At 32.0% G+C, this 12,941-nt stretch overlaps 1 long non-coding RNA gene across 1 annotated transcript in view; it reads left to right on the plus strand.

Moving 5' to 3' along the window:
- The first annotated feature begins 649 nt into the window (after nt 1-649).
- Nucleotides 650-12,941, plus strand: part of LOC129959494 (uncharacterized) — a 37,561-nt gene continuing 25,269 nt past the window's right edge. The window contains exon 1 of the long non-coding RNA XR_008783446.1: nt 650-860. This is a non-coding gene — a long non-coding RNA (uncharacterized LOC129959494). The remainder of the gene's footprint in view (nt 861-12,941) is intronic.

A 12,941-nucleotide genomic window follows, 5' to 3' on the forward strand; every position in this document is an offset into this window, starting at 1 on the left:
GTTTCCCGCATGATATTCGAAACGAATTCGAGATGTATTTCAAACTTAACTAGTTTATCATTTGTAATCCTATAGAATGAGAAGGAAATGCGCGATATATTATCACTACTTTCATATATTAGCACCTAGTTTTCAACTTTTGCTGATATATTCTACGTAATGTTGAACGAAGTTTAGCAGGAATATATACAACATACCAGTAATAAAAATAAAATTTCATTTTGTTTATTCTGAATATTAAAAAAAATCTTTTCCAGGTTGTTTTTGTTTGAAAACCCAAGATACACAATGCTAAATTGCAGTCTCTCAGTAAGAGGCCGCTACGATCGTTGATGAAACTCCGAAAGGCGAATGGGTGCACTTCATTATACTTAACTGAAGTTTGCTGACTTTTATTATTTTGATCCCCTGATGCTCAAAACAATGAAAGGCAAAACAGGTTTGTTGGAAAAAGTTGTCTATATACAAATTAAATAGATATTTAAATTTTTGCTTAGTGTCCAGAATGTTATTTTTAAAGATTATAATGCTTGTTTACATTACCACTTTTTAAATAAAAGATATGTTTTATAAGTAAAGTCACCTACATGATCGGTAGTGATTCGGAGGAAGAGAGCGCAAAGCGCATTCGATCGGACGCGATGGAAATGGATGCTGAGATATCTCAGCAACCGTGCACTGTGATGAACGGCTCTTTTTAGAGCGTCAAATTGATGATGAAAACATTAAATCGAAATCGGAAGGATTGCTCAAAGCAATAAACTACTTTATGGATAATGGAATTGGTAACGATAATCAAGAGTACCTAACTCTCAGGCAGAAACATCAGGATATCCTAGCCAAGAAAGGACAATTAATAGGTGAGTTGGACCTTCTTCCTTTTTGTTGTGACCAAGATAGAGCTTATCTTAATGCTACTTCCCAAGACAAATTTAAATTCTCACCAAAAAGAAAAACAGCCCGCCCAACCCAATTTAGCCAGGCAAATACCACTATTCTCCAAAACAGATTCAAACCACTAGAAAACATAGACTCGCAAAAAGAAGAAGCAGTCATTAAACCCAAAAAAACCCCAATAATGCTAAGATACCATGATGCATATGTTGATGTCCTTACCCAAATCAGAAAAACATGTGGTAACACCGACAATAAACTTTCATCAGGCTATGTAAAAATCTTCCCCAACGACGCGGAACAACACAGAAACATAACCAACTTCTGCAAAACCCAAGGCTATGATTTCTATATAATCAAGCCCCGCAATGAACGACCACTCAAAGTGGTAATCAAAGGGTTACCCCATAATGAGGAGCCAAATGAGATTAAAGACATTCTAATAAATCAACACAGCCTACCTGTAACCAAAGTTTCTCAGCTGACTCAGCTCAAAACGAAAAGACCACTCCCCTTCGACCTAGTTGAACTAGTTAGAAATAATGAAGCTCAACATATATTTGATATTCAACACATAAACTATCTTAAAATAACGGTCGAACCCTTTAGGGAAAGACGTATGGTCAACCAATGTTTCAGATGCAACAGATTCCATCACACTGCTGAGTGCTGCGAAATGGCACCTAGGTGCTTAAAATGTAACGAAGCTCACCTCACTAGTCAGTGCACTATCACTGAAAAAATACAAGACCCAACATGCATCAACTGCCACAAAACAGGTCATGTTGCATCCTACCGAGGTTGTGAAGCTTTCCCAAAACTACCAAATAATAACTTTATAAGAGACAATTACTATTCCCAAAATAGACATAACAACTATAATAAAACAGCATATATCCAGGAAAACAAATCTTTCGCCGATCTTTTTAACGGCGACACTCCTCAACAGAGGGCGCCACGAGAACAACCTGCCGTCACTGTAAACAAACACAGAAACACTGAAGATATCAACCTTTCAACCACGCTAGGCGATAGTTTTATTAAAGATATCGCCGAAGCTACACAGGAATTAAGGAAACTAGTCCAACAATTCCCTAATCTCTTCAGAGCATTAAAAGACCTCAAAAATGCACATACAATCGAAGATAAATTACAGCTACTCATGTTGGCTTTTCAAAGCCACGACACAAACTCCCCTTACTAAGTTAATTCAAGTTAAACACCCTAAATATTGTGTACTGGAACGCAAACGGGATCAAGAATAAAATAAATGAATTCAGACTGTTCGTAAATAAGTATAACCCCGACATTATCTTATTACAGGAAACCCATCTGAGACCACAAAAGAAAGTCTTTCTAGCAAATTACGCTTCCTACTACAGCTACCGAAAAATAACTAATCCTACACAAAACGCAGCAGGTGGAACTGCGATACTAATTAAAAATTACATACCCCATTACGAACTTATACTCCCAACCCTCTATCACGTAGAAGCAAATGCAATAGTTATTAATTTTAAAGATATAGAACCTATAACGCTCACCTCTATTTACATACCCCCCACTCAGATAATTCACTTTTCACATTTGATCTTGAAAATTTAATTCAAATTAGCCCCAACCAAATAATAGCCGGTGATTATAATGCACATCATAAGAACTGGAATTGTAACTATAACACACATAGAGGTAATTCCCTTAACACTTTCTGCAACAGAGCTGGTATAGACATCATTGCTCCTACAACCCCCACAAGATTTGGAAATAACTCTACCTCCACAATAGACCTCGCACTTGTTAAAGACTTTATTTACCCATATGAAATAAACTCCTTACCTGAATTAAGTTCTGATCACAACCCCATTCACTTAAACTTTTTCATTAAATACACCTTACCAAATAGCATAGGAAAAAATAAAACAAACTGGACCCTTTTTAAAAACAATTTAAATAAAATCGATAACCTAAATATTAATTTTTAATATTAAGATTCCATAATCGAGAATTAAATGAATAATTTTTTTTATTAATAATCATATTGCCATTTAAAAGGAATAATTAATATTTCTGTTAAAATAATTCAATTTACACCTTTTTCATTAATTTGGATATAAAAATTTTTTGTTAAAAAAATTACTATCGACAACTCATATTCTATTTATTTCTTATTATGAGTATTGTTCCTCGATACAGTTTTTAATATTTCGACGAAGACCTGGCGTCACTTAATTTGTATGGTTTGAAAGAATCCACTGTTCGAATTTGTTTTTGTGACAGTAATATTTACGCCGCACTTCCAATTTCTAATGAATTCATATTGACTAGCTCCATACTTTGCAAAATTTCTTACTCCTCATTAAGAAACATTAAACTCCTTTAACATTAATCTTTTTGAGAAATTAAGTTCCGGATAATGATAATCTTTTTAAAATAATAATCTTTTTGAAATTTATGTTTTGTTTTTTTAATTCTGTTTTACTCTGGTGTTTATACCCAAAATATTATTTGAAAAATATAATGTAAATAAACTGTTAACTTTTATCCGTCACTGCAAACAAGTCTTTCCTGAAGTATAAATATTCGTTTGATCGTACAAATGTTACTCAGGGAACTTACAATATATAGTGGCTTCTTATTGCTATTTTTACTTTTTTGTACTTACTTTTAGTAACAATTTTGTTTCATTAATCTTGGGATACATTGCTGTAACATCAATTTTGTTAATTTTTCTGTAATAATGACAGGTTTACATAAAAAAAAATCTAATAACTGCATAATCTTATTAACTTTCACATCAGCGTAGTTGTTAAATAATTTTTTAATTGTATGGAAGATGTTAATTACATATTTTCGAAATTCAAAGCATATAATCAAAAATTCTACCAATATGTAAAAAAAATTAAAGATTTAATCTGATCAAATATATTTCACAAAAAGAAGACTTGATATAAACATTAATAAATTTTTAATTCTGAAAATAATTTTTCGTGGTTTTGATGACTATTGACTGATAATTTTTGTACGAATTTCTTCATATAACATTTTTTTTAATAATAAATATTCAGTTCATTCCAAAAAGCCGGTTTTTCATGAATAAAACCAATCAAAACCGATTATTTTTTATCACACTACCATACAACTTTTTTGTCTTCTTTTTTACAGAGATTAGTTAGTTTCATGTTGTCGTCACTAGTGCTATTCTTGACAAATACATCATTACCAAAGCCATACACGATTGGTTGAATTTCGTTTGCAAACGATTTTTCCGCCACTATCGTCAACACTTTCAAGCAGGTTGAAAAGAGTTAACGATGACGAAAATCTTTCTTGACCGGTTGCCTGCGGGCTTAAACGGAAAACTGTCCGCGAAAGCGTAGACGGTTTTTGCCCGTCTGATTAGGCCTTAATACTCATTGGCAAGACCTTTTATTTTCAAACCAATTGCTGTTTTAAATAATACAACTGTTAATAGACTTTGTACAAACCGCTTCATAGAGGACACCACGGTCTTTTTTGAATTCCAAAGTTCGGAAACTCCAAAAAAATGTTAATTGTATGCAAAATTCCGCAATAAAACTTCTAAATTATGTATGATAATGTCCGAGTTAATTTATCTTTGAAAATTATTTATTTATCTTTTATAATTATTATCTTTAATTCATCATTTATAATTAATCTTTATTTAATATATCTTTTATATCATTCAAACCTTTTTACATTTTTAAAGATGCAGTTTGAATTTTATTTTGATCTAACGGGAGCGCCTGCCAACAAACAGTTTCTAGAAATAATACAGATTGGCAAGACATTTCGTTTTCGCACTGATAGCTGATTTAGACAATGTTTTAAAAAATGATAATAGATTATTCTGTTCAAATTGTTGTTTAGATGGCGCTGCGATAGTTCATCAAACTTGATTGAAACCTCGCTGCAATCTCTTTCTTTAATTTCGATCATAACAACATATATGAATGAAAAATAGTGCAATTTATTTGTTACTGACATAAAATCGGGCATATAAAATATTTCCCAGTTTCTACATATCAAATACAAGCAACACAAATCAATATTTCCAACATTCCGATAGTTGTAAAAAAAAAAATAGTTGCACTATTACTTGATAAGAAATAATTCCCCAATCAACTGATGTGAAATTCAGTACCGTAATGAGATGAACTTGTTAGATTTGTAGCCAAGTATATAAAATTGGCAATTTTATCAATAAAGTTATTAACAAATTAAAATTTTTAAATATTTACAAGTATTCTCCATTATATGTGAAATAATATTTCAAATTCTTTAATGTTTATTCTAATATAAGTAATCAGCACAGGAAATTTTATTAGAACTTTCAAATGCAGTTTGATCATAAAATGCATCAGTAAGTAAATGGACCCCAGCAATTTTATGAAAAGTTTATATTTAAAACCAGGTAATGCGATTCAAGGGAACGAGAACAATTAAGACAAGGGAAATTGTCAAAATTTCACATGTAAGTAAAAAGGATTTATTCGCAAGTAAATTATATAGCAGAAAGAAAATTTAGGACATAGAACACATTTTTATATTTAATTATAAAATAATTGAGAAATATTTATTTCTTGAAGTAATATATTTCTTTATAATGGCAAAGCGGATATGTAATGTGATGCGATAATTTTCAAGCACATAATTATAAACGATTACGTCTGGAAAATATAATTTTCAGAAATATCACTCCAAAATTAAATTAATATATAATCAACATTGCAAAAATAATTTTGAAAAAATTGAATAATATCAGTTTAAAAAAATTAGATTAGCATCGGTTTAATTACAGGAAACTTATTTTAATTTGAATATGTTCATGACAATTTTTTTTTTAAATGCACGGCGTAATAATTAAAAACCTAAAAAATGTATGATAATTACCCTTTAAATATTAATGTGCTATTGCGATGAAAAAATGTACAGATTTTACAGATGCATAATGTTTATAATAATTGTTTCATAAGATTTCTTGCACCTGTAATGAATAGAATGTGTTACATGCAAGTCAAAATTTGTAGAAAATATGTTTCAATAGAAAATTTAAAATCTCTCTTCCTTTTTATCATTGGAGCTCATGATAGATTCATTGTTGAAAGTTAATAAACTTTTGTTTTTTCAAAACTATACTACTTATATATTTCTATAATCTGTAACATAGCCCCTCTTTTATTAAGCTAAACGTGAAAAAGCAATTGTTTGAAGAAATAAATGTTCCGAATTCTCGGAAATTGTCGCAAGCATTTTTGGAAAACATATTAAGTAAATATAATATACATGACGATAGGTTAAAAATATTGATTTTATTTTCGCTGAATTCTGCTTCATTGACCTTTTCATCCTCCTATTTCCACCCACTGGATGCTTGTTTAATGAAATGCTTTATTCTTATTTCACCAGCTATTTCAGCCGTTGCTAGATATTTTTAAGATGAAAATGTAGAATGAAAGTCGTATTTGTATGCATATTTTTATTAAATAGTTATGCACTTTTTTAGATTTGCAAGAAATTTTAATCATTTCTATATTTTCGGGTTATTGAATTGGATCTTGATAATTTTCGCACAAGTCAAATTATCGTCTCAGTTGTAGTCATTTTTACATGAATTTTCTTTTTCAAATTTCCACAGGTTTGAAATACATTTGATCAATGAATATGTTTGAAATTGCGATAAAGATACTTTAACAGAGAGTGTCTAAATAATATTCCCAGGAGCAAAGATCCTCTTCCAGAGTGTAGAATTTAGAAAAGTTATCTCTATAGTGTTAGCCCTTCTTGAAATCGATTTATGCTTTACATTTCGATAGGCGCATGCATTAAAAGACATCATTACCGCGCATGATTTTACCCCATTGCTCTCTATATTCTGAAAACCGTCCTCTCTCATTGCTGGAAGCATAGTGTGCAGATTCGTCATGTCTAAAAAAAAAAAAGGATTGCGGCGATCGTTTATGAATTCCAGAGTTCGAAATCCCTAAAGCATCTCGATCGTATATAAAATTCCTCAATAATACTTCTGAATCTTCTCTGTTTATACATCTTTCAAAGAAACATCGTTCTCTCACATAAGTATCAAAAATATTTTTTTCCCAATTTCACAGTGAATAATTTAAATTAAAAGGGCAATTCATAGTTAATGTGCAAGTGCATGAAAATTCTTTGCGCATAGTTAAACTCTATTTACCGTCTAGTCAACTTTACTCATCCATGTCATATTACGCGAATATTTTCCAGACGTAGATCTCTTGCATAAAATTCACAAGTTTATTTCATTCGCACCGTTTTAAGTTCCTAAAAATCATGAGTCGGCTTCCTAGTATAGGGGTAACGCGTCTTCCCAGTGATCTGGCCGTCACGGGTACGAGTCCCGGTTTGGGCATGGTTGTTCTTTTGCGTTCTATCTGTTAGGTGTGTGAATGCGCCATCCTGTAAAAAGAGGTTGTGCAAGCGAATATTACGCATGAAGTAGCTAAGTCGTACTCTTGGCTCTAGTTGGCGCTACTGAAAAAACAAGAGACGCTCACTCAGCTTAAATCGCTGACAGATCTGCCAGAGGTCTTGGAAAGTGCCATACGTAACAACAATAAAAATCAAGTGCAAATTTATTTTGATCTAATCTGGGTGCTGGTCGACTAACAGTTTTTAGAAGTGATACGCGTTCGGAAAAGCTTTCGTTTTAAAACTTAATAGGAGATTTTAAATTATGTTGTTAAAAAAATGGGGGAGGAGGGTGAAGTAAATTACTTTGTTCAAACTGATGTACATACAGTGCTGCGATCATTTAACAAATTCCCCGTTGAAACCTCACAATCTCTTTCTGGATATTTTAATATAAAAACATATCTCAATGAATACTAATGTAATTTATTTGTTACTGAACTGAAAATAGGATCATAAAATAATTCCACTTTTGTACATATACAATCCTAGCCAAACAAATCAACATTTCAACTGTTTGAAGGTTATAAAAGAGTAGTCAAGGTTTTTTTTATTAGAAATACTTCCGAAATTAACTGAAAAGCAATCGAGTACCATCTTGGAAGACTTACTGAGATTGATAGCCAAATCAGTAAAATTATCAATTTTATCAATAACATTATTAACAGATTAAAATATTTGAATATTAACAATTGATTCCGGTAAATGCAAAAAGCCGTTTCAAAATTCTTTGATGTTAATTCTAATATAATTAATCGGCATTTGAAATTTGATTAGAACTTTCAAGAGACATTTCATTATAAAATGAATTAGTCAGTAAATAGACCCAGTCAATCTGATGAAAAGTTAACATTTCAAACCTGATTGCTCGTTTCAAGGGAACGAGGACGTTCATGACAAGGGAAATTGTCACAATTTCACTCGTAAGTAAAAAGGATTGATATGCGAATATACTAAACAGTGGATGGAAAATTTGAGACATAGAACACCTGTTTTTATTATAATTATAAACGATTGAAAAATGTTTTTTTCTTAAAGAATAATATTTCTTTTTATAGAAAAATGGAATATTTCATGTGATGCTGTAATTTTCAAATACATTACTGAAGTGAAAACGTTTGGATAAAACAATTGTGTGAAAAACCACTACAAAATTAGATTAATATGAAAGCATCGGCTTAATAACTACAATGAACTTATTTTACATTAAATATGTTGACAAAAATTTTTTAAAAAATGCATGCCCTGTAAATTGAAAATCAAAGAAATATATGATATTTTGCTTGATTAAATAGTCTCAAAATATTATTACTGTTGCACTGAGAAAAAAGAAAACGATATTTTTTTCCCAGATGCATATTTGTAAATAATGTTGTACAAGGTTTTATGCATCTGCAATGAATAGAATGTGTTCCATGCGTGTCAAAATTTGAAGAAAAGGTGTTTCAAAAGAAAATTTAAAACCTCTCTATCTTTTTATCATAGGAGCTCACGATAGATTCATTGTTGACAATTAATAAACTTTCGTTTTCTCCAAACTATACAACTTATATATTTTTGCAATTTGTAAAAAGGCGTCTTGTTTTAATAGGCTAAATAGTTTTATACTGTTATTTTTGACGTAAAAGAACTTGCCATTATTTCCTGTGTTTTATTAGAAGTTCCATTTTTACCTGCTGGTTGACATAGGGCATTGAAGTCAGGTGAGACCTGTGCAGTTTCTTCCTTATTGTTTTTGAAAATTAGAAAAACTGAGTCATTCCAAGGATATGGTGGTGGAAGAAAATTATAGTTGCTACCCTGTAAACATTATGCAATCCTCAATGTCAGAAAAAATATTCAAGTGTAGAAAATCCCCAAATGAGTTGGTATCACATCTTGGACAGAACGAATAGGAAGAAATAAATATTGTAATGACAAATGCTGATCCGAAATTAAGAATTCCCCAAATGAACCCGTCTACGCTACAAGCTTTCATAAAAGAAATAATAAATCGGCATGCAAATATACTAAGCAAGAAATTTACTCGCAAGAGGAAAATCATGTTTACAACACAGGATCCTGTTTGTGCAGCCAAGCTACTTAACTTAGACTCATTAGTAAACATTCCAGTTACGATGGATATCATATGGGAAAATATAAACTCTGGTTTTCTCCTCTATGATATCCCCTCTAAAGTCTCGTTGCTGGAAATTGCCGAAGAAATAACAAAATATAATGAAATAGAAATTGTGGAAATGAGGGGATTTCTTAAACAAAGCGACTCTCAGGAGACATCACCCGTGCTTATCACGAAACTAGAAACACGATTGCCGGCGGATATTAAGATTTGGTTTACAAACCAAAGAGTACAACTTTTCATTGATAATCCTCGGCAATGTACAAATTGTTACAGTTTCATGCACCTTTCAAGGATATGTGAAAAGGAAAAGATTTGTCATCTGTGTAGGGACACTCACGCGGAACTCTGCCATTCACAACAGAAATGCATAAATTGTAAGGGTGAGCATTCGGCCACGTCGAGATGTCCATTCTTTATCAAAGAAAACGATATTTTAGAACTAAAATGTAAAAACCCTATCACAAAAGGTGAGGCAAGATGAATCTATAATCTGTCAAAGAATTCTAGTTACACAGTAGATGTAAAAATAAATACCCCCAATAAAAAAATTTCTAAGAAAAAATAAGCTAAAAAATGAAGACTGACTATGCTCAATAAAATGAACGAAAGGATTTAGTAAATCATTCAAACATTTAAAATCAAAATGGAAGAGCAAATAAACATTGTCCTTGGGATGTTCGAAAAATTGTTGGAATCGTTGTCGCATAACTTTACCAGCATGAGTATCTTGACGCGAAGTTGGAGGCCAAAATCTTTCGCCATCAAGAAAGAAAAAATTATTACAGAATATTCGTAAAACATCTGTTATTCCAATGCAATTAGATGCAGGTGCTTTTGGTTAGTTCTTGGACTCCCTCATTCCTTTTTTGTCCTTTTCTTTACCCCATAATTCCATTAGGACTGCTTTTTTGTGAATTTTTATGGGTTTCTTTTTTACGATGACTTTCGTAAGTGGAATTGTAGAGGTCTTGAAAAAAAAAATGGCTCAATGTTTACTCTTTTTATACGTGCGAATTCTGGATTTTCCAAGAAACATTCTTCAAGCAGGAATATTACTTTGTTTGTTCAACTAAAAATTTGTTTTATTTCGACAGGCAAGATCGGCCTGGAGGTGGTTCAATTACCGGCATTCCGAAAAACGCATATGGTAGAATTACTCCAATTAGTGCTACACACAATACCAACATTGAAATTCTTGCAACTGAAGTTTACCATAAAGGACTGAAGTTTACCATAAAGGTTTAAATTTTATTATAATTAACTTATATGCCCCCCCGAAGGACTCAATATAAAAAATGTGAAGGGTTTTTTTTTTAATTCTTTCTCGATCCCTGTTTTTATATTCGGTGACTTTAATCTCCATCACCCACTTTCGGGATGAAATAAATCATCTCCTCTAAGTAATAATTTCGTAGAATGGCTTAAAAATTCCATTTTTGCCCTCCTTAATACTTCGAACCCTACGTATGCCACTTGTATTGGACCAGCATTGCTCCTCGATCTGCTCTGCATCTATATCTCATGGCATTACTTGTTATGTTTCGGATTCGTCCTTTGAAAGTGATAATTGCTCGGTCATAATTACATGGTCAAATTTAGAACTTAGTGCAAGGTATATAAAAACAATAGTTTGGAATCGAACTATTGAGCAATCCGTAAAAGTATTGACTACAAGAACTAATCTAAATGCATTGACACGCAGGATTTTGGAAGTTATAAAAGAAAACACAAAATTAATACCATTTCCGACTAATAATTATCCTCCCCGGTGGAACTATCTTGTCATATTTCTCAAAAATTGAAGATTCTACTTCGAAGAAAAAGCCCTTCGCTTCGTTTCAGAACCAGACTGGATAAAACACAATGCAGCATGACTTCGTTTTCATATCGAAAAGGCTAGTCGGAATTATTGGGACAAAAATTGCAACATTTCTCCAAATCCTAGAATGTTTTACTCGATGCTCAGTAAGTTTTACAATCATTGAAGCCTAGAATTGAATATTTAAAATCTCATTCAGCATAACAATAGTTTTATCGCAAATACATTTCAACAAAGCAATGTTTTTGCTTATTTTTTTTGCAGGCAGTAGTTTTGAGCGCGACCCAGTTCTACTTGATTATACCGAAGACTACATTTTTTGTCTTAATACCCTATTCACCTTCAGGAAGTCAGATACGCTATATAAAAAAAAAGGATGGAATTCCACACATGGTGCTGATGTTATTTCAGCAAATTGGTTTAGAAATCTTATCATCACAGATCTAATAAACATGACAAACATCTTTCAAGAGGTTCTTACAACATCTTTTATTCCGGAGAAATGGAAGCATTGAAACATTGTCCCGATTCCTAAATTTAATAAGGACAAAACAAAGTCACTTCTTATAGAACAATAGCCCTCATATCTGTTTTCTCAAAAACTTTTGAAAGAATTTTGATTCAGCGTATAACTCATCATTTAATAATTGCGAGAAAATTTCTCCTTTTGTGAATGGTTTGCTTCCCTTCAGGGACAATCAGGTTGCAATATATAAAATACACACATCCATTACAGAAGCCTACAATCTAAAGAAATACTTGATCGCATTATTTTAGATCTTAAAAGTGCATATGACTCGTTTACAATTATGGTCTTATGCTGAAATGCCTTCAGCTTGGTATCAAAGGCAACATTTCAAAGGTCATACACAACTTTCTCCAAAACCGAACATTTCAAGTTCGTTGGAGAAATTCTCTTTCTAGGAGAAACACTTCTCAGAAAGGTTTGTCTCAAAGTAGAGTTGTATCGCCCAAACTCTTTGTAGTTTTTCTTGCGGATTTCTTTGAAACTCTCGATGTTCTTGTGGAATATTCAATTTTCGCTGATGACATTTTTGTCTTTTGTGCTTATATATCTCTGGATTACATTTCAAAGAAGCTGCAGAATATAATGGAAAACGTCCACAAATGGTGTACTAATTGGAAACTTAAAATTAGCCCTGAGAAATGCTCAATTGCTGACTTATCAAAAAAGAAATTGCAATCGACCCCTCGAATAACATACGTTGGTTTTCCTCTCTCTTGGAAACAACATATTAAATATCTAGACATCAAATAACCAACCAAAATGGGGCTATATTAAAAATATACGAGATAAAGCACTTATAAAAACTAAGGCTTTAGAATCTATAGCGTATAAAACTTACGGTTTCAGAACAACGGATCTCGTAAACATAACCAATAATAGCATTTTAAGTGTATTTTAGTATAGCAGCTCTGTTACCAATAAATTCTCCGAAACTCAATACAAAACCTGCAATTCGACTCAAACTATAGCTCTTAGAAAAGCACTTGGGCTCTCTAAATGGACTCCAAATATTGTTTTAATGAAAACCGAGGGTCAGGAAATGCTATCAGAAAAAATTAAAAGATTAGCTGTACAATTTTTTCTGACAACTTGACAATGACATTCATTCACCT

Source organism: Argiope bruennichi, chromosome X1, assembly GCF_947563725.1.
Source record: "Argiope bruennichi chromosome X1, qqArgBrue1.1, whole genome shotgun sequence".
Lineage (NCBI taxonomy): Eukaryota > Metazoa > Arthropoda > Arachnida > Araneae > Araneidae > Argiope > Argiope bruennichi.